Consider the following 21,063-nt stretch of genomic DNA (forward strand, 5'->3'; position numbering starts at 1 on the left):
AATTCTCAGAGCCTTTAGTATGCCAGTGTGCACAGGGTTCTCCAACAGGGCGGAAGAGCAGACAGTGCTTTCCACTCGGAACAACCTGACAAGTCTTCCTGTGCAACTCAACTCTAGTCATGGTCAGCGTACACACAGCCCTTGGCTGAGCACTCAGCTCTACAGCACTGCCTGTTCACTCGTTGAGTGATGGGAATTTCTCCAAGCCGTCAGCAGCCACCTCTTCATGCTCCAGAGTGTGAGACACAGGACCAGAGTCCCAATCCTGTCCCTGGTACGAGTCACCCCCTCCCTCCCAGCTGCTCTCTGCGGAAGGGCCTGCTTTCATGGGGCTCTTTTCATGGGGCTCTTTTTTTTTTTAATTTTTATTTTATTTAGTCATTTTTAGAGAGGAGAGAGAGAGGGAGAGAGAGAGGGGGGGGGGAGGAGCTGGAAGCATCAACTCCCATATGTGCCTTGACCAGGCAAGCCCAGCGTTTCGAACCGGCAACCTCAGCATTACCAGGTCGACGCTTTATCCACTGCGCCACCACAGGTCAGGCTTCATGGGGCTCTTGAATAACAGAACCCGCCTGCTGGGATGAATGCTTTGGAACACCCTCTCTGATACTCTCACAGCCTTCCTACAATACGTAACCATTTGAATTGTTAACACCCACACATGACCTAAAATTCACAAAATACACGATTAAAAAGTCTTCTCCCTCATTCCTAGCATCTGGTGATAACAGTCTTCTAGGAAGCTCTATTATTATTCCCACTGTCCAGACGGAAAAACTGAGGCTCTGACAAGTTAAGCCACTTGTCCAAGGCTAACCCACCACTCTGTTAGCCTCTACTCCACATTGCAGGCCATACAGTCTGATCCCAAAAGTTTACAGATACAAAGTAGGTGCTCACTAAGTTGTGGCTGAGTGGGGGTGAAGAAATCTTCAGTGGGTTCTCAGCATGGACACTAAGTGTCCTGCAGACTGGATGCCTAAAGGGGATGGAGGTGCCATACAGGGAGATAAAATTAACATAAGTAGCAGCTGCCAAGGCCACCCTGTCCCTGCTGCAGAGCTGCTATGTGGCTCCTGAGAGCAGGTGCCTTAGCCAGAGGCAATATGGGGCCAGCAAGGGGCTCACTCGCCTCCCTCTGCCTAGCGAAGGCCTGCCCATCCACCAGTGCTGGCTTTGCCTGCCCTCCCCAGAGCATGCCAGCCTCCTGTCCCCAACATGGGCTGGGCCTCCTGGGGGAAGGGACCAAAAGAAGCAAACCCTCGAGAGCCATTGTGAACGGCGGGGCCCAGGTGGGCTTAGGACCTGTACCACACTGCCTCCCCACGCTGCCACGGAAATGGCTTTGTGGGTGGGGGCACACTCCCCTCATGCCTGGCCAGCTGAGATCCTGTCTGAAGTGGAGCGGATGGGACAGCCCTGAGGGTGACTCAGAAATGTGGCTCACTCTTCATTCCTGTGTGGCGTTTATAGGGAGAGATCAAGAAAGTCTACAGAGCAGTGCTTGGGGACACCACAACATCAAGCACATCATTAATGCTCAGCGAGCCCTCTCCTCACAGCCTCCATGCTGTCCCTGTGGAGCTGGGGCTATCATGCCAGCTCATGAGTGTGCATGCTTGCTTTCTTTTTATTTAAAGAATGTTCACTTGTGCTAAAATGCACGTGACATGCAACTTACCATCTTACCATTTCTATGTGTACATTCCCCTTGTTGGGTAGTCAATCTCCAAAAGTGTTTTCATCTTAAAAAACTTACACATTTCTATCCATTAAACAACTCCCCATTCCCCTCTTCCTGCAGCCCCTGGTGACCACTGCTCTATTTTCTGTCTCTATGAATTTGGCTATTCTAGTACCTCATATAAGTAGAATCAAACATTTGTCTTTTTTCCTTCATAGAATTCTCAAGCTTTTATTCTCTATTAATTGTCATGTAATCTTACATAAATTCACCTTATTATTATTATTAATTTTAATGCAGTGACATTGATAAATCAGGGTACATATGTTTAGAGAAAATATCTCCAGATTATTTTGACATTTGATTCTGCTGCATACCCCTCACCCAAAGTCAAATTGTCTTCCATCACCATCTAACTGGTTTTCTTTGTGCCCCTCCCCTCCCCCCACTCCCTCTCTCTCCTTCCTCACCCCATCTTCTCCCCCACCCCCCTCCCTACTTCCCTATTACCATCACATTCTTGTCCATGTCTCTGAGTCTCATTTTTATGTCCCATCTATGTATGGATTTATATAGTTCTTAGTTTTTTCTGATTTATTTATTTCATTCCATATAATCTTATCAAGGTCCATCTATGTTATTGTAAATGATCCAATGTCATCATTTCTTATGGGTGAGTAGTATTCCATAGTATCATATATATGTACCAAACCTTTTTAATCCACTCGTCCACTGACGGACACTTGGGCTGTTTCCAGATCTTCGCTATTGTGAACAATGCTGCCATAAACATGGGGGTGCATTTCTCCTTTTGGAAAAGTTCTATGGTGTTCTTAGGGTATATTCCTAAAAGTGGGATAGCTGGGTCAAAAGGTACCTTGATTTTTAATTTTTTGAGGAATCTCCATACTGTTTTCCACAGAGGCTGCACAGTCTGCATTCCCACCAGCAGTGCAGGAGGGTTCCCTTTTCTTCACATCCTCACCAGCATACAGTATTTGGTTTATTTCACTTAGCATAATGTCCTCAAGGTTCATCCATGTTGCCACATGCGTCAGAATTTCCTTCCTTTTTCAGGCTGAATAATATTCCATTGTACGGATATGCCACCTTTTGTTTATCCATTCATCCATCAAAGGACACCTGGGTTGCTTCCACCTTTTGTCTGGTCTTTTCCTTTTTTATCTGTCTCTCCTACTAGGGTCTACCATCCCAGAGGGAGGGCCAGGGTGCCTTGGCACACTCCTGACATAGTAAGTGCTCAATAAACACTTGCTGAGTGGCTGAACTGACAGCGTGGATTGTTTGCTGAAATGTGTCCCAATCCATAAAGTCTGCCGCCTTCCTAGGGAAGTGGCCTGAGGGTTTCACCCAAGTTCTTGTAATAAATCAAATGACTTGATTGCTTCAGATTAAAAGAGGGATAAAGGAAGTGCCCAGCAGGGGAAGCCAGCACAAAGCAAGCGCTAATGAAACTCCCTGACCCCGAGCTCCAGAGAGCAAGGCAGCCACATGTCCCCGTCCCTCCTCCAGCACCAGCGAGGCCCACAGCACTGGCTGCCCCACCCTACCTGCTGTATCACAGTCCGGGGCCCATGCTGCCAGCCTCGTTTCCTGCTGCAACAATCCACCTCTACCCCTAGCCCCCACCTAAAAACACTGATCAGCCAAGTGCTTTGGGAAAACAGAATAAAGAACACAGGTTTAAACTATTAGGTTGAACTGCATGAAACTGCTGATAGTCAACCTTTTTAATGGTTTCTGACTGCTTTTGAACCATAAACCCCCTGTCAATTTTATACAATTCACCCCGATATTTATGCTCAACAGAGGCAATGATATCACGGGTCTGCCAGGCCCACAGTGCCTCCCCAGGGTCCAGGGCAGGTCAGTTATTCTGAGTCCACTGTAACGGGGCCTGGAGTCTGTCTGCTATTCCTGTGAGCACTGTAGTCTGGTGAAGGCCTGATGCCATCACGATGGGCAAGAGACTCGACCGAATTGGACCAGCTCGAGGAGCAGCCCTTTCTGAGTGCTTGCAGCAGGGGGCACAGGTGCATCACCCCCAGTAAGGAGAGCACACCTGGGGGGAGGGGCATAAAACATAGGGTCAGTATTTTGGGAAATGCCTTCCGCGTGCGAGGGCAGGACTGGCGAGGCAGGTGTGAGGGATCCCGGTGGGGCTGAGTGCTGGGCGGCCACCCCTCCCCCCCGATGTCGATCTATGAACATCCTCAGACCTTCTCTTGCCTCGGTGCCCACCCGCACCCTGGAAAACACACAACAGTAGGTTTTAATCACGTAGTTTCTACTCTCTGCATCCAGGCCCATCGCCCACTGCCTGGCATCATTGCCTGGTTCATTCCCCTACTACAGTGGCAGGAAAAGCCCTCCGAGGAAATTAACCCCCACCCACCCTGTCTGGGGCCACAGCTCAGAAAAGGTTCACTGGCTGAAGAAGCTGTGCGATTCTGCAAAGCCCCACTCTGTTCCCCATGTGTGATTGGTGCGGTAAGGCTAGCAAAGCAGCCAGCCTTGAAAATGCCATTTAATGAGAAAAGACCCTCACAGCCACCTCGGTGCTTGCCTTGGGTGGCCAACGGCACTAAATCCTCCTCCTAGCACTGCTCTCCCTGCTCTGCTTCCAGGTTTTTATTCCGATTTCAGCTCACGGCCAACATGACTGCAGAGACTGATGGATGTTAGCCAAGCTGTTCCCAGGGACTTTTAATTACCATGATAATGATCGCTAATCATCGGCATTTCCTAAATGGTTGTGGATTGAGAAGTTGGTACTTGCCAGATCCCACTGGCAGGAAGGGGAGGCCTAGGGGACCAGCCAGTGGGGAGGATGGAGAGGGGCAGCTTGACCTCTGTCCCTGTCCAGTGCTCCGCCCCTTATGTGCGTTACCATCACTCCGTGTCCCATGCAATTAGGACTGCACCTGCCTGAGCTCGGTTGAGGGGTCTAGGCTCTCCACCCTTGCCCCACAGGGGCGGGGCAGTCTGTGGCTTTGGCACATGTTCTTCCTTAAACCTGGAGTGCTCTCCATCCTTGTCTCCATCAAGCAGCGACACTTCCCCTAGGAAGCCTTCTGTGGCACCTCACAGAATCAGCGTGCCTCTGCCGTGCTCCTGGAAGTCAGGTGTACCACTGGGCTCCACCCAGCTGGGAAGCTGCACGCTCTTCAAGGGCCAGGCTGGGTTGAGCTGTCCCCCATTCCCAGGACCCAGCACGAATCTTGGACCTGCAGGAATTCTGCTGAGTGACTGAATGAACAAATAAAGAAAGCAAAGAAAAAGAACTGTCCCCAGGGGACAGAACCTGGAACTCTGTCTTCAGGAAGACCATGCTCTGTCTGCCGAACAAGCTCCAGGCTGGCCCAGTGTTGAAACACCACAGGAAATAGCCTGTTATAGAGGGGTCTTCTTGCTTACACTTTGGTCACTTTAAAAGGAGTCTCTTGGCCCTGGCTGGTTTGCTCAGTGGTAGAGCGTCGGCCTGGCGTGCAAGGGGTCCCGGGTTCAATTCCCGGCCAGGGCACACAGGAGAAGCACCCATCTGCTTCTCCACCCCTCCCCCTCTCCTTCCTCTCTGTCTCTCTCTTCCCTTCCCGCAGCCAGGCTCCATTGGAGCAAAGATGGCCCGAGCGCTGGGGATGGCTCCTTGGCCTCTGCCCCAGGCGCTAGAGTGGCTCTGGTCGCAACAGAGCGACGCCCCGGAGGGGCAGAGCATCGCCCCCTGGTGGGCGTGCCAGGTGGATCCCGATCGGGTGCATGCGGGAGTCTGTCTGTCTCTCCCCGTTTCCAGCTTCGGAAAAATACAAAAAAAAAAAAAAAAAAAAAAGGAGTCTCTTAGGTCCTGGCCAGTTAGCTCAGTCAGTTAAAGAGTGTTGTCCCAAAACAACAAGGTTGTGGGTTTAATCCCTGGTCAGGGTATACACACGGGAAGCAACCAACCACTGCATCCCCCCCAAAAATGCATGACTGAGTGACAACAAATGCTTCCCTTCCCCCTCCCCTTTCTCTCCCTTCCTCTCTCTAAAAATCAATAAAAATTAAGCCCTGGCCAGATAGATCGGTTGGTTGGAACATCGTCCCAGAGCGTGGACATTGCCAGGTTCAATTCCCTGGTCAGGACACATACTTGATTATCCTGTCTCTCTCTCTTTCTTTGCCTCTCTCTCTCTCTCTCTCTCTCTCTCAAAAAGGGGGGGGAGGGGTCTCTTAAAGGGGCAACCCACCTTGGCAGAGAAGGCTCATGGAGAAAGAGAGAACGTTTGCCAGCCTCCCAGGAACTCTAACAGCAAGGTACACTTCACAGCATGGCCAATAAGGCCCCAGAACTGGGCCAGGCCCTGCCTTCCTCCCCAGCCTCAGCTCTCCTTTCCTGCGGGCCCCCACACCCTGGATCAGCCAGACACAGCCTCTGTTCCCTGACCAGGCTAAGCCATCTCTTCCCTCCAGGCCTTTGGATGAGCTGTTTGTTTTTTTTCTCTCCCCTGAGGAAATCCAGCCTTCAGGCAATTACTTTAATCCAGAAGCTTCCTCAGAACTATGCAGATCACTGCAGCACACACTGTCATGATTGCCTATTACATGTCTATCTGCTACATCTAATCAAAAGCTCCATGAGGGCAGGAGCCCAGTGCACCCCCAGTGAGAGCACATGCTGGACACCCAACAAGTATCCATCAGCTGAGACTACTGAACACATGCCAAATGTCAAGGCTTTAACTCAGGTTACCTACGAGCAGTACTAGCTCTTAGAGGGGGCTGTGGACTGAATCAAGCCCCACTCCCAAATTTGTAAATTGATGCCCTCACCTCCAATGTGATGGTATTTGGAAATGAGGCCTTTGGGCGGTAATCAGCTTTAAATGAGGGTGGACCCCATGATGGGATTAATGTCCTTATAAGAAGAGACACCAGAAACAAATCTGCTGGACCCTTAATCTTAGGCTTCCAGACTCCATATCTGTGAGAAATAAACTCCTGTTGTTTAAGTCCCCATCCCTTATGCCAGCCTTAGGTGACCAAGACAGCAGGAGAAGCTGCCTGGGAAGTTTTAGTAGATCAAACATGGCCCAAATTATTTTCCTCTTCTCCTATCAAAAGGTAGAGTCTATTTCTCCACCTCTTGTTACTGGTCTAGGTTTGTGACTTGCTTTGGCCAATAAAATGTGGCAGAAGTAACATGTGATATCTGACCAGGCCTCAAGAGGCCCGGAAGTTTCCCGTCTCATCACTTGGAACACTGCTGCCATCATAAAGGAGAGCCTAGTCCCGTGTATTGGAGGACGAGAAGCCACACGGAAAAGAACAAAGATGCCCAGCCAACAGCCAGCACCAACTGCAGAGGAGTGAGCCTTCCTCTGCCTCCACCCCAGTCAAACTGCCAAATGACTGCAGCCCATGAAATGACCCCAGGAGAACCAGCAAAAGAACCATCTTTGGCAGTCAGCCCAAACTATAGAATTGTAAGCAAATAAAGAATTGTTGTTTTAAGCCTTTTAAGCCTTCACACTTGTGGCAGGGCATCCATCTTCCATTTAGGCACTTCTAGAAATGGAAAAAAATCAGATATGTGGCTATTTAATTAAGTAAAGTAGGCAAGTTAAATGCAGGTACTTAAATATATATAGGTTAATTCCTCAAATAAGAAAATTCTATGTTGCCTGACCAGGTGGTGGCACAGTGGATAGAGCATCAGACTGGGACACAGAGGACCCAGGTTCAAAACCCAGAGGTTGCTGGCTTGAGCGTGGGCTCACCTGGCTTGAGCCCAAAGGTCACTGGCTTGAGCCCAAGGTCTCAGGCTTGAGGAAGGGGTCACTCACTCTGCTGTAGCCCCTTAGTCAAGGCACATATGAGAAAGCAATCAATGAACAAGCAATCAACGAAAACTAAGATGCTGCAACGAAGAACTGATGCTTCTCATCTCTTTCCTTTCCTGTCTGTCCCTATCTGTCCTTTTCTCTGTCTATGTCACAGGAAAAAAAATGCTATGAAAAAGGAACAATTGGAGGATAACAAAAGCTCCTAGAAATTAAAAACACCATGCAGAAACATAAAAATATAAAATAAAGGCTGGAAGATAAAAATGAAGAGATTTGCAATGTGGAACATAAAGATGAAGAAATAGAAAAATGTAAAATAAATATAAGACACACAAATATTTAACTTGAGGGGTCAAATTCCTAATAATAGGCCCTGGCCAGATGGCTCCATGGTAGAGCGTCAGCCCAGCGTATAGACGACCCAGGTTCAATTCCCAGTCAGGGCACACAGGAGAAGTGACCATCTGCTTCTCTATCTATCCCCCTCTCCCTTCTCTCTCTAGCTCTCTTTTCTCCTCCTGCGGCCATGGCTCAGTTGGAGCAAGTTGGCCATGGGCGCTGAGGATGGCTCCATGGCCTTGCCTCAGGTGCTAAAATAGCTTAGTTGTGGCCCTGGCTGGTTGGCTCAGCGGTAGAACATTGGCCCAATATGTAGAAGTCCCTGGTTCGATTCCCAGTCAAGGCACATAGGAAAAGTGACCATCTGCTTTTCCACCCCTCCCCCTCTCCCATCTCTTTCTCTCATACCCCCTCCCACAGCCATGGCTCATTCGAGCAAGCTGGCCCTAGGCATTGAGGATAGTACCATGGCCTCACCTCAGGTGCTAAAATAGCTCAGTTGCCGAGCAACAGAGCAACAGCCCCAGATGGGCAGAGTATTACCCCAGAGAGAGCTGGCTGGGTGGATCTAGTTGGAGTGCATGCAGGAGTCTGTCTTTCTGCCTCTGGCCTTTCATTTAATAAATAAAATAAAATAAATTATCTCAGTTGCTGAGCAACGCAGCAACGGCCACAGATGGCCAGAGCATCACCCTATAGGGGGCTTGCCGAGTAGATCCAGATGGGGCACATGTGGGAGTCTGTTTCTCTGCCTTCCTGCTTCTCACTTAAGAAAAATTAAAAATAAAAAAATAAAAAAAAAACCTTATTTATATCTCTTTTACACTTTCATTATCATCCCTAGTTCCCTAAATACCAATTCTCACAGTTCCTTTTGCTGTCTCTCTTTCATGGTGGCTTTTTTCACATGTGGTTGGGTAGACAACAAGGGCAAATCCACAGAATTCTGAGTGGGAAAGATTATGGTTAATTGTATTATCAATCAAGTTATCTTCTTTGCCTGACCAGGTGGTGGCGCAGTGGCTAGAGCTCAGACTGGGATGTGGAGGACCCAGGTTCGAGACCCCAGAGGTCACCAGCTTGAGCACGGGCTCATCTGGTTTGAGCAAGGCTCACCAGCTTGGACCCAAGGTCACTGGCTCGAACAAGGGGTTACTTAGTCTGCTGTAGCCCCACGGTCAAGGCACATATGAGAAAACAATCAATGAACAACTAGGGTGTTGCAACAAAAAAATGATTATTGATGCTTCTCACCTCTCTCCATTCCTGTCTGTCCCTATCTATCCTCTCTCTGAGATAGACTCTCTGTCTCTGTAAAAAAAAAAAAAAAAAAAGTTACCTTCTTTGTGTAAAGGCAACAGCTATTATCATGTAGCAAAAGACTCAGAAAATACCACTAACATGCTCTTATTTAAAAAAAATTATTTTGGTTGAGAGGAGGGGAGATAGTGAGGCAGACTTCTGCATGCACCCTGGGATCTACCCAGTAACCCCATGTGAGGCTGATGCTCAAGTATCAAGCTATTTTTAGCACCTGAGGCTGTCACACTCAGACTACTGATCTATCCTCAGTGCCCAGGGCCATGCTCAAACCAATTGAGCCACTGGCCATGGGAAAGGAAGAGGAAGAAAAGGGGGAGAGGGAGGAGGTGAGAATCAGATGGTTGCTTTGACTGGAAATAAAACCTGGTTGTCCATTTGCCAGACCGATGCTCTATTGAGCTACCAGCCAGGACTGAGGTGCTCTTATTTAAAAAGATTAAAATGGCCTAACTGTTGGTAGCACAGTAGACAGTGTCAACCTGGGACACTGAGGTCTTAGGTTTGAAACCCCATGGTCACTGGCTTGAGCACAGGCTTCCCAGCTTGAGCATGGAATCATCCACATGATCTCATCATCACTGGTTTGAGCGCAAAGGTCACTGGCTTGAACAAGGGGTCATGGCTTGGCTTGAGCCTCATTGTCAAGGCACATACCAGAAGCAATCAATGAACAACTAAAAATGACGCAACTACGAGTTGATGCTCCTCATCTCTATCCTTTCCTGTCTTCCTCTCTCTTGCTAAAAAAAAAAATAATAAAATAAAATGATTAAAATCACATACCAACTAATTATAAGATAAATGAAAAGTAATGCAAGCCTCACCAGGCAGTGGTACAGTGGATAGAGTGTCGGACTGGGATGTGGAGGACTCAGGTTCGAAACCCCAAGGTCCCCAGCTTGAGTGCGGGCTCATCCAGCTTGAGTGTGGACTCACCAGGTTGAGCGCAGGGTCACTGGCTTGAGCGTGGGATCATAGACATAATCCCTTGGTCACTGGCTTGAGCTCAAAGGTCTCTGGCCTGAAGCCCAAGGTCACTGGCTTGAGTAAGGGGTCACTAGCACTGCTTGTCAAGGCATATATGAGAAAGCAATCAATGAACAACTAAGAAGACTAAGGAGCCACAAAGAATTGATGCTTCTCATCCTTTCCCTTCCTGTCTGTCTGTCCCTCTCTCAGTCTCTCTCTGTCTCTGTCACACAAAAAAGAAGCTATGCACACAAATATATATTACAGTTATTAATAAAAGGAAAGACTTAATGTGTTAAATGAGCAGAATCTCCATATAACAGAATGTTTACAAAGAGTTCTTGATTATACTAAGAACTACTTATATGTACATTTTAATACATGAGTTCAAAAATATAAGGAAAAAAACTCACAATCAGAAGTAAATATGCAAAAATGTTAGCAGTGAGAAACGGCAAGATTATTGATATTTTGGGTGTGTATTACTTTGTTTTTAATGCATTATAAATGTCAGTGATCCATGTTAATTGCATAACCAGAGGAGTAAAATGTATATGTATATACATATTTTTGTTGTTGTATTTTTTTGAAGTTAGAAGTAGGGAGGCAGTCAAACAGACACCCGCATGTGCCCAACCAGGATCCACCTGGCATGCCCACGAGGTGGCTATGCTCTGCCCATCTGGGGCATTGCTGCATTGCAACCAGAGCCATTCTAGTGCCTGAGGCAAAGGCGATGGAGCCATCCTCAACACCCAGGCCAACTTTGCTCAAATAAAGCCTTGCTGGGGGAGGGGAAGGGAGAGACAGAGAGGAAGGAGAGGGGGAGGGCTGGAGAAGCAGATGGGTGCTTCTCCTGTGTGCCCTGGCCAGAAATCAAACCTGGGACTTCCACATGCAGGGCCAATGCTCTACCATTGAGCAAACTGGCCAAGGCCTCATATATTTTTTTATTGAGACAGGGAAGCAGAGAAACAGACTCCCGCATGTGCCCTGATCATGATCCACCTGGCAAGCCCACTAGGGGGCGATGCTCTGTTTGAAGCCGCTGCTTTGATGCTCAGAACTGAGCCATTTCAGTGCCTGAGGCTAGGCCATGGAGCTATCCTCAGCTCCTGGGACCAAAGTGCTCGAACCATTTGAGCCATCGCTGTGAAAGGGGAGGGGAGAGAGAAAGAGAGAGAGCAAGACAGAGAGAGCACGGGTAGCGGGAGGGGTGGAGAAGCAAATGGCCACTACTCCCGTGTGACCTGACTGGGAATCGAACCTGGGACTTCCACACGCCAGGCCAATGCTCTACTGCTGAGTCAACTGGCCAGAGCCTATAATATTTTTAAAAATGAAAATTTCTTAAATTTCAGTCAAGAACTTAAATATCTGGGGCAATACTAAGTAAGAATGATAGAATATCATGATACTGACTCTGATATTATAACTATAATTTATTCTCAACACAGCAGCCAGAGCATCCTTTAAAAAGTGGAGGAGGATTCAGGTCAAGTCTCTCCTTCACTCCAGACCTTCAAGGGCTCCTCATTTCACTTAGAATAAAAGCCAAAATCCTTACAATGGTTGACAAGAACCATCATGATCTGACCCCCCTGCCATGTCTCCGACCTACTCTCTGAACTCTGACTGACACCAGTCACACTGGTCTCTTTGCTATTCCTTAAAATCAGCAATCATACCCCTGCCTCGGGGCCTTTGCACTCACCATAACCTCTATTTGGAATGCTTTTCATCCCTACAAACATATAGTGTGCTTCAGAGCTCTGCTCAAAATGTCATTATATCAGGAAAAGCTTCCCTGACCCCCCATACAAAATAACAGCTACCCCCATTTCCCCAGCACCCTTTCCCCCTTTACCCTGAGCAGTTTATCACCATCTGTGGAAAAGTGGGTATTTTACTTAACTGTGGTCTCCCTCCCATGAGAAGAGCTGTTTTGCCTGGCACATAGAAGATGCTCAATAAACATGTGCCGAGTGCCTGAATGAACCCACGCCTCAGACTGGGAGGCCTTAAAGAACAGAGGCGCTGAAGCACAAACCACGGCACTTCTGCAGAAAACTGGCAGCCACGCCAACCGAACAGCCCCAGGGACATTTAACCAGCAGTCACCTCACTCCAGAAAGAAATACTTGAAAATACAAACAAAGATGATGGCAGTGAAGCATCCAAAAGACAGATAAGAGTATTTGGACAGAGCGGTATAAGAGTCTCCACCAGAAAATTCAAGTTCTTCCATCAGGACGTGGTTTTTCCTGAAGGACAGAACTCCTAATTTTTATCACAGATTCAGAACCAGCTATATGCAGCACTTAAAATGACATTTTAAATGCTCCTTCTATCTTTCTATTTAGCTAACTCTTTGTTGTGATTAGCTATCTTTCCAATGGGTAAAAAGAGGCATTAGGAAACCAATTACCCTGTCACTCTCCCTCCCCGAAAGCAGGCAGGAAAAGGCAGCACCCGGGTACGGTACCCACCGGCTCCCAGAATCAGAGACACGCACACTTTTCCAGCCTGTCCGCACCTACAGCACGTGCACAGTTTGCCTGGCACTGCAGAGACAGAATGCAGCACTCTTCATCTTGCTAAGTTTTACTGGCCTCTAGAAATTCAAGGACAAACTGATAGCATTACTCACACCCTGATATTCTTTGCCTTAGGAAAGATAAGAAAATTTATCCTGAGCTATTTCAGATTTTCTAGGCACCTCAGAGCTCCAGTGATTAGGACGGGCTGGTGGTGGGTCCTGCATGTGGGATCCCAGGACTATCAAGGGTAAGAGGTAACGTGTGGTGGGGACGGACAGGGACAGCTACGGCTGCAGCCTCCACTAAGTTATTGATATTATGCTTGCTAAATTCGTCTTTCCTTTCACCCATCTTCTTTTCCATGACAGCTCCTTCATCTCTGTCTTCTAACAGCTCAGCGGTGACTATCATTTCATCCTGCTAAGGTGTCTCCACCAAGATACTGCTTGAAGGAATTTCCTCTCTCACAGACAGCTGCATCTTAAATGGGATCCCCTGAGGACCAGAAGGACCTCAAGCTGAAAGGGAGGTGTAAAGCCAGGAGCCACGGCCAGGGCCACCATCAAAGCAGCCAGTCCCATGCAGGTTCGCATTGGATTCGGACAGTCGGTAAAGAAACAACGGAGCCAAGAACTGATGGGCTGTCATCTTTAATTCTAGCTTGCACCCGGCGGGCAAGTAAAAACACACACTGGGCTCCAAAACCCACTCACATTCAGTGCTCACAAAGCCCAGGGTTTCGAACCAATGACCTCAGCATTTCCAGGTCAACGCTTTATCCACTGCGCCATCACAGGTCAGGCAAAGATGAGTATCTTAATGGATGAGAAACCCAAATATTTACTATTTTGAGAAGCTGAAGGCATAACCTGTGGAGCTCTGGGTCCTGAAGCAGATGGAGAAAACCAGGAGCTTGGTCTTCTAGGGCACAGAGACTACAAGTGTCCCAGGGAAGGTGGGGGACCACAGCTGAACATCGGGGCTGGTAAAGGAATTTCCCACTTGGGAAAAGAAGCTGAAGAAAGCAGAGGGTCCCCCCACCTCCAGCCTAGAGCTTCCCTAAGATTATGAACGCCTAGAGGAGCTGGCGGCAGTACGCACATAACCAGGGCCTGGCCAGGCCGCACCTCCCCCCACCCCTTTGATGATTGGCTCTGAGAATATTTTCATTATCACCAAGGTCACGCAGCTCATCAATAATCCAAGACACCTGGCTCAGCACTGGGGCACCCAGGACCTGGGTGCAGGTGATGGGCAAGGAGAGAAAGAGGGAGAAACTGATTCTTATTCAAGATGAGCCCACAAACCCAAACTCCAAAGCACCTAAGGGAAGCTGATGCTGAGAAAGATGGTCACCACCACCAGCAGTTGGGAGGTAGTCCCCAAGGGTTAGTGAACTGGAAGACAGTACTGAACAGTTTACCCAGAAAAATAAAGAAATAAACACAAGCAGCTGGGAGCCATGGAGGATGGACTGGGAGGCTCTACAAAGTGACCAACAGGATTTGCAGAAGTGGTGACATAAAATGGCAGGACAGCAATACTCCAGGACAGCCTGGCTGTGAAGTTTCCATAACTGAAGACATTTTATGGATTCTCAGATTAAAAGCACATACCAAGTGTCAAACAAAGTAAGTAAAAAAAAATAAAAAAATTAAAAAAAAATCCACATCTGGAAAAGCAGGGGCATGTTCCCATGTTCCCTCTGCTGGGCTCATTCGGTTCCCGCCCTCCCTGTCCCATGACCCTCCCTGGAAGCTGCCTGCCAACGTCCTATGGTGTGGCCCCACTTCAGATCCTGGTACCGTGACGAAAGCCCTGGATTTGGGGTTAGGAGATGCTGGTTTAAGCACCCCACCTGTTTCTGCCTCACTGAACCTCGAATTCTTCCCCTAAAATGGGGTCAGAGGTAGGATTATAGAACCTTAACACTGGAAGGGACTTTGGGGTAGCATCATCACAGCACAGCACAGCACAGCTGCATTTATTTCTGGCTCCCGCAGGAACCAGCTCGGTGCCCCTGAGTTAGTGAACCTCCCGAGTGTCCACTACCCCATCAGAAGGGGATACTAATAGCACCCACATAGGGGGTTGTGAAAGGATGAAATGAACTCATACATGTAGATAACTATGCGCAGTGGCAGGCTCATAATAAACACTCAACCTAGAGCAGCCATAATTATAGACCTCCCGCCATGCCACATGACCTATACTGAGTGTGAGGGGCTTCCCACCGAAACCAGAGACCCCGGGAGTACCAGAACCAGGGCCCACTGCCACCTCTGCACTGTGAAAATGGGCAAGCCAGCAGCTGAACCCTCCCACCCTTCTCCCTGGTCACCGCTCAGTAGGTCCTCCTCGACCTTCAGATAAGTCCTTCCCACTGACAACATGAACTTCCCCCAAATGGGGAGGGCCCAGATCAGGCCCCAGTACCCCCACCCAGTCGTCCTGGGCACCCTACCCCTCTCTGCTCACTGCAGATCTTACACAGCCACAGGGGCTGCTTCCTCCTCAGATGAGGGGCTGGGGAAACTGTAATCAAGGAACTCTTTGCCATTTTCCAAGGGGGTGGCTTTTGCTTCAGGCCAGATGGGCAGATAACCCAAAGGGCACAGGTCATCTAACACCCACAGGGGGCTGTGGGGCACAATGGATGTGCCCAGCCACGGATCCCCACGATATAGACTCAGCCCCACAATCATGTTCTGTTAGGAGCACATCAGAATAAGCCTGCGGGAACCAGCAGAACTACATTCTTCAACAACTGAAGTGAAAGGCACCACCACGAGTGTGTGTAACTCTTCTCCTGCAGGAATGAGTAGCTGAACTGTGTGGCTCTCGGCCCATAGCAGAGGTTCCGCATCGTGCCTGTGCTGGCCCAGCACCGACAATGACAGCTAAGCACCTTGTAAGACTCCCCTGTTCTAGTTTATTCTCTGCATCCAGCCGAATAAGGCAGACTATTTATGAAGACATCCTGAGCTCTGCACATCTGTCCCAGCTCATCTGTACAGCTCCTGCAGAGCACCCTGAGGTGGCACATGCACATTTGGATTTTCTTCAGAGTCCGCAGCCAAGCTTGTCTGGAGTCATGGAAGGTATTATAGAATTATCTCTGTAAGCAGACCAGCCCAACTAGTCTTCTACGACTCAAGAGAAAGCCACCACGAGTGTGTGTAATCTCTATTCCTGCAGAAATGAGACGCTGTCCTGGGTGGTGTTAGATTCAAGGAGTACTGACATGCTGGGGATGCCAAGAGTGTACAAGGTCCCTATGACACCGAGAACAAAGAGTTCAGCAACATCCTGCATTGAGTCAGAGACCCTTATCAGAAGTTTATGTTTGAAATTCTCCACTGAGTAATACCCCCCCTGTAACTGCGCACGACCTCCCTAGCCAATGACTAACAGCCACATCAGCTTCTGTATGATGCTTGCTCATCCTAGATAGCCACCCTATAAAAAGGAGCCATTTTAGAAGCTCGGGGCTGCAGTCCCTGTGCAGGTTTGGGGGGCTGCAGTCCCTGCGCAGTTTGTTGGCTGCGCAGGTTTGGTTGGCTGCAGTCCCTGTGCAGGTTTGGGGGGCTGCAGTCCCTGCGCAGTTTGTTGGCTGCGCAGGTTTGGTTGGCTGCAGTGCTCCCCTGTGTGGGTTACCTGCAGTCCCTGCGCAGTTTGTTGGCTGCGCAGGTTTGGTTGGCTGCAGTGCTCCCCTGTGTGGGTTACCTGCAGTCCCTGCGCAGTTTGTTGGCTGCGCAGGTTTGGTTGGCTGCAGTGCTCCAGTCTCTTCGGAGGCGTGGGTTGCCTGCAGTCCCTGCGCAGGTTTGGGGGGCTGCAGTCCCTGTGCAGGTTTGGGGGGCTGCAGTCCCTGCGCAGTTTGTTGGCTGCGCAGGTTTGGTTGGCTGCAGTGTGCCCCCGTGTGGGTTAGCTGCAGTCCCTGTGCAGGTTTGGGGGGGCTGCAGTCCCTGCGCAGTTTGTTGGCTGCGCAGGTTTGGGGGGCTGCAGTGTTCCCCTGTGTGGGTTACCTGCATCCCCTGCGCAGGTTTGGAGGGCTGCAGTGCTCCCTTGCATGGGTTGCCTGCAGTCCCTGTGCAGGTCTGCAATAAAACTTATAAAATTCACTTTGTGTCTGCTGTGGCCTGTCTCCTAGGATGTAACAGGTGGCTTTCGGCCCAAAGCAGACTCTTCGCAGCGTGCCTTTGCTGCATCCAGCACCGACAATGACACCTTTGCCACCTTGTAAGTTTCCCCTATCCTCATTTGTTCTCTGCCTCCTGCCGCACAAGGCAGTCTTTTCCTTAGGTCTTCGTGAGCTTCCCACATCAAGCCCAGCTTATCTTGACTGATGTGATTTTCTCTTGTTCGTGAACTATCCTTTTCTTCATTACCCTTCTTACTATTCTTTCCGTTTACTAGTATTTTACTAGTAATTGCCCATATCATCTTTCTGGGTTTTTTTTTTGTTTTTGTTTTTTTTTTTCCTGAACCTGGAAACGGGGAGGCAGTCAGACTCCAGCATGAGTCCGCCCGGGATCCACCCGGCACACCCACCAGGGGGCGATGCTCTGCCCATCCGGGGCATCGTTCTGTGGTGACCAGAGCCACTCTGGCACCTGAGGCAGAGGCCTCAGAGCCATCCTCAGCGCCCGGAAAACTTTGCTCCAATGGAGACTCGGCTGCAGGAGAGGAAGGGAGAGACAGAGAGGAAGGAGAGGGGGAGGGCTGGAGAAGCAGATGGGTGCTTCTCCTGTGTTTTATGACCGGGAAACAAACCCAGGTCTTCTGCAAGCAAGGGCGACGCTCCATCACTTAGCCAACAGGCCAGCATCCATGTTATCTTTCCTTATTCATCTTTTTAGCCTATCACTTCATTCCTTAACCTCCCACTTTTGATCCAGTTCTTTTACAGCAATGTGGCCACCCTTCAGCAAAAACAGTATCTCCAGAGCACCCAGAATAACACCTTCTCATCGAAACGCTTCTCAAGCACAGCAGTCAAGCGCTCCTCAGGTCGCAATCCTATCAGTGGACCTGGTGCTCACTGTCAACCTTAATCCTATGGAGGAGGCTGAACAACCTGCAGCAGACTACAGCTCCTGCAGAGCACACTGAGGTGGCACATTCACCTCTGGATTTTCTTCAGCGTCTGCATCTAAGCTTGACTGGAGTCATGGAAGGTATTCTATAATTATCTCTGTAACCAGAACCAGCCCAACTACTGTCTTCTACAACTGAAGAGAAAGCCACCACGAGTGTGTGTAATCTCTATTCCTGCAGGAATGAGACGCTGTCCTGGGTGGCTCTTGGCCCAAAGCAGACTCTCCGCAGCCTGGCTGTGCTGCAGCCCAGCAAGGACAATAACACCTTTGCCACCTTGTAAGTTACCCCTATCCTCATTTGTTCTCTGCATCCTGCCGCACAAAGCAGTCTTTTCCTTATGTCTTCGAGAGCTTCCCACATCCTCCCCAGCTCATCTTGACTAATGAGATTTTCTTTTGTTTTTAAACTATCCTTATCTTCATTACTCTTCTTACTATTTTTTCTTGTTTACTAATATTTTACTTATTATTGCCCATATTATCTTTCCTTATTCATCTTTTTAGCCCATCACTTCATTCCTGAACCCTCCACTTTTGATCCATTTTTTTACAGCAATGTGGCCACCCTTCAGCAAAAGACAGAATCTCCAGAGCACCCAGAATAACACCTTCTCATCGAAACGCTTCTCAAGCACAGCAGTCAAGCGCTCCTCAGGTCACAATTCAATCAGTGGACCTGGGGCTCACTGTCAACCTTAATCGTATGGATAAGGCTGAACAACCTGCAGCAGACTACAGCTCCTGCAGAACAATCGGACGTGGTACTTTCACTTCTGGATTTTATTCAGAGTTCACAGCTAAGCTTGCCTGGAGTCATGGAAGGTATTATATAATTATCTCTGTAACCAGAACCAACCCAACTACTGTCTTCTGCAACTGAAGAGAAAGCCACTACGAGTGTGTGTAAGCTCTGCTCCTGCAGGAATGAGTCGCTGTCCTGTGTGGCTCTCTGTCCAAAGCAGAGGCTTTGCAGCATTTCTGTGCTGAATTTCAGCTCCCACAATGACACCTTCATCACCTTGTAAGAGTCTCCTGCCCTCATTTGTTCTCTGCATCCTGCCGCATAAGGCAGCCTTTTTCTGAGGTTGTCCTGAGCTTCCCTCATCTTCCCCAGCTCAGCTCGACTGATGTGGCTTTTCTTTTGTTTGTCAACTATCCCTTATCTTCATTCCCTTTCTTACTTGTCGCGAGCCGATCCACTAATGCTGGCTAACAAGGTCACAGCAGGAGAAGATCCACAGCTCCTGATTGACAAAGTCACAGCAAAAGAAGATCGATGGCTACTGGTTGATAGAGTCACCACAGTGAAGACCAACGGCTGCGGGTTGACAAAGTCACCGCAAAGGAAAGGCATAACGATACTTCTCCCTTTGACCTTTTGAATTAATCTGGCCTTATATCCCCCCTTTTCTGGGTTTGTGCTATTATTTATGGCACAGGGATAATAGTACCATGCTTTCCCTGTAGATTTGTAGTAATTTCTTTGGAAATGAGACAGAAGGTGTAAGTTCCATAGAAAAGCCTGCAAGCCCCTTGAACTGGGCTCATAAACATAAGAGGCTGGCCATGATATCCCTCATAAAGGGTTAAGTTTGTAGGAGAATTTCTTCTTATTAATCATGTTAGAAAGAATAAAGTTAGAACTTAACTAGTGTATGAATATAGTAAATGAATAAAGTTTAACTAGACATTAAAATCTTAGGTAAAGTGGAGTGGAGTGGCCTGTTGCGTGGCCTTGGATAGGAGCGCAGCTGGCAAGTAAAGAATGTTTTGTTAAAAGACTTGTTTTGTCACTGAAGGCAGTTGCTAGGCTTTTCTCAGTAAAACATTCTCATGAGATTTTTGTATTTTCCAAGAATAAGGAGAGGAATGTAGTGGGATTCATAGCAGCAATAGCAATTAATGCCTTCTGACATTATGTTGCTACTAGCTATCTTGCAGGTGCACTCTATGTATCTTTAAGTAAAAGTTACTCTTAATGCTATGTCAGTTTCTTAAATAGCAAGCCTTTTGTAGTCTTGTGAAAAAAGAATTAGGACACTACATGAACTCAAGGCTATTTGCCTGAGCAAGCGGTGGTCCTTTGCTAGTCCTTGATGATTTCGTCTGCTATCTCTCTCTGCGCCCTTGACTCACAACAACAGTAAAATAGAGTTATTAATTAGTACTAATCTTTTAGAAGTTTGTACCGATATTGTTATTACTATTCAAGTTATTGTATAACTGTACTTTGAATGACTTACCACCTGATTTGTAGCTTATAGATATGAATTAACTGTTATCTAGAAATATGTAACCATAGTGAAACTAAAACAATGATGTATTCAAAATACTATGTGTGTCTCTCTCTGTTTCCCCTCTTCTCATTTAAAAAACAAAAACAAACCCTATCTATTTAAAACTTAATTACTGTGTATAAAATGAAAATAGAACAAACTTACCATAAATATAGAGGCAGACAACAAAATGGAAAATATAGTGATATAGTGTTATGTATTTCAGCAGCTTATAGAACATTAGTTAATAAATCCTCAGCCCCAATATTTGTCTATAAATGAAACCTGCTATTGTTAAGAAAAAAATTAATAAAAAAGTTTAGCAATCCTGACTAGGCAGTGGTGCAGTGAATAGAGTGTGGGACTGGGTTGCAGAGGATCCAGGTTTGAAACCCAAAGGTTGCCAACTTGAGTGTGGGCTCATCTGATGTGAGCAAGGCTCACCAGCTTGAACCCAAAGTAGCTGGCCTAAGCAAGGGGTCACTAGCCCCCCCCCCCCCACGGCACATGAGAAAGTAATCTGAGCAACTAAGGTGGCACAAGGAAGAATTGATGCTTCTCATCTCTCCCCCTTCCTGGCTGTCCCTCTCTCTCTCCCTCTGTCTCTGTCACACACACTAAAAAAGTCCAGCGATATGTAGTAACACCTTAAAAATGGTCTATTTTACCAAATAATTTTACTTTTAGAAATAGTTTGCTAAGTAAATAGACTTGAAGATTTATTTGAAAAAATGTCAAACGGTATTCTAAAACAGAATTGTGGACAATTTGTTGTTCACACTTCTCTGTATTTTTCAAACTTTCTTGATAATATTTTTGTAACTAGAGTAAGAGATTTTACAAATAACTTTGTCTTTAGGTCAGGTATATATAGGTAAGTGCCCAGATGGTTTGTCCCGCAAGTGTCTGTCTGCAGCTGGCGGTTTGCTTGTAAGGTGGCGGTCGGTGAAAGGGCAGCAGTAGCATGCCAGGAGCAGGAAGGCGCTCCGGCCG

The 21,063-nt window shown here is 47.9% G+C and overlaps 2 long non-coding RNA genes across 3 annotated transcripts in view; one reads left to right on the forward strand and one right to left on the reverse strand.

Moving 5' to 3' along the window:
• LOC136391628 (uncharacterized) overlaps positions 1-21,063 on the reverse strand; it is a 63,370-nt gene that overhangs the window by 17,840 nt on the left and 24,467 nt on the right. The window lies entirely within an intron of this gene.
• Positions 15,777-20,030, forward strand: LOC136391630 (uncharacterized). Its single transcript, XR_010748877.1, has 5 exons — positions 15,777-15,912; positions 16,856-16,934; positions 17,594-17,872; positions 17,973-18,071; positions 18,348-20,030. It is a non-coding gene; the product is annotated as an uncharacterized lncRNA (long non-coding RNA).

This window comes from Saccopteryx leptura, chromosome 2 (genome assembly GCF_036850995.1).
Source record: "Saccopteryx leptura isolate mSacLep1 chromosome 2, mSacLep1_pri_phased_curated, whole genome shotgun sequence".
Taxonomy (NCBI): domain Eukaryota; kingdom Metazoa; phylum Chordata; class Mammalia; order Chiroptera; family Emballonuridae; genus Saccopteryx; species Saccopteryx leptura.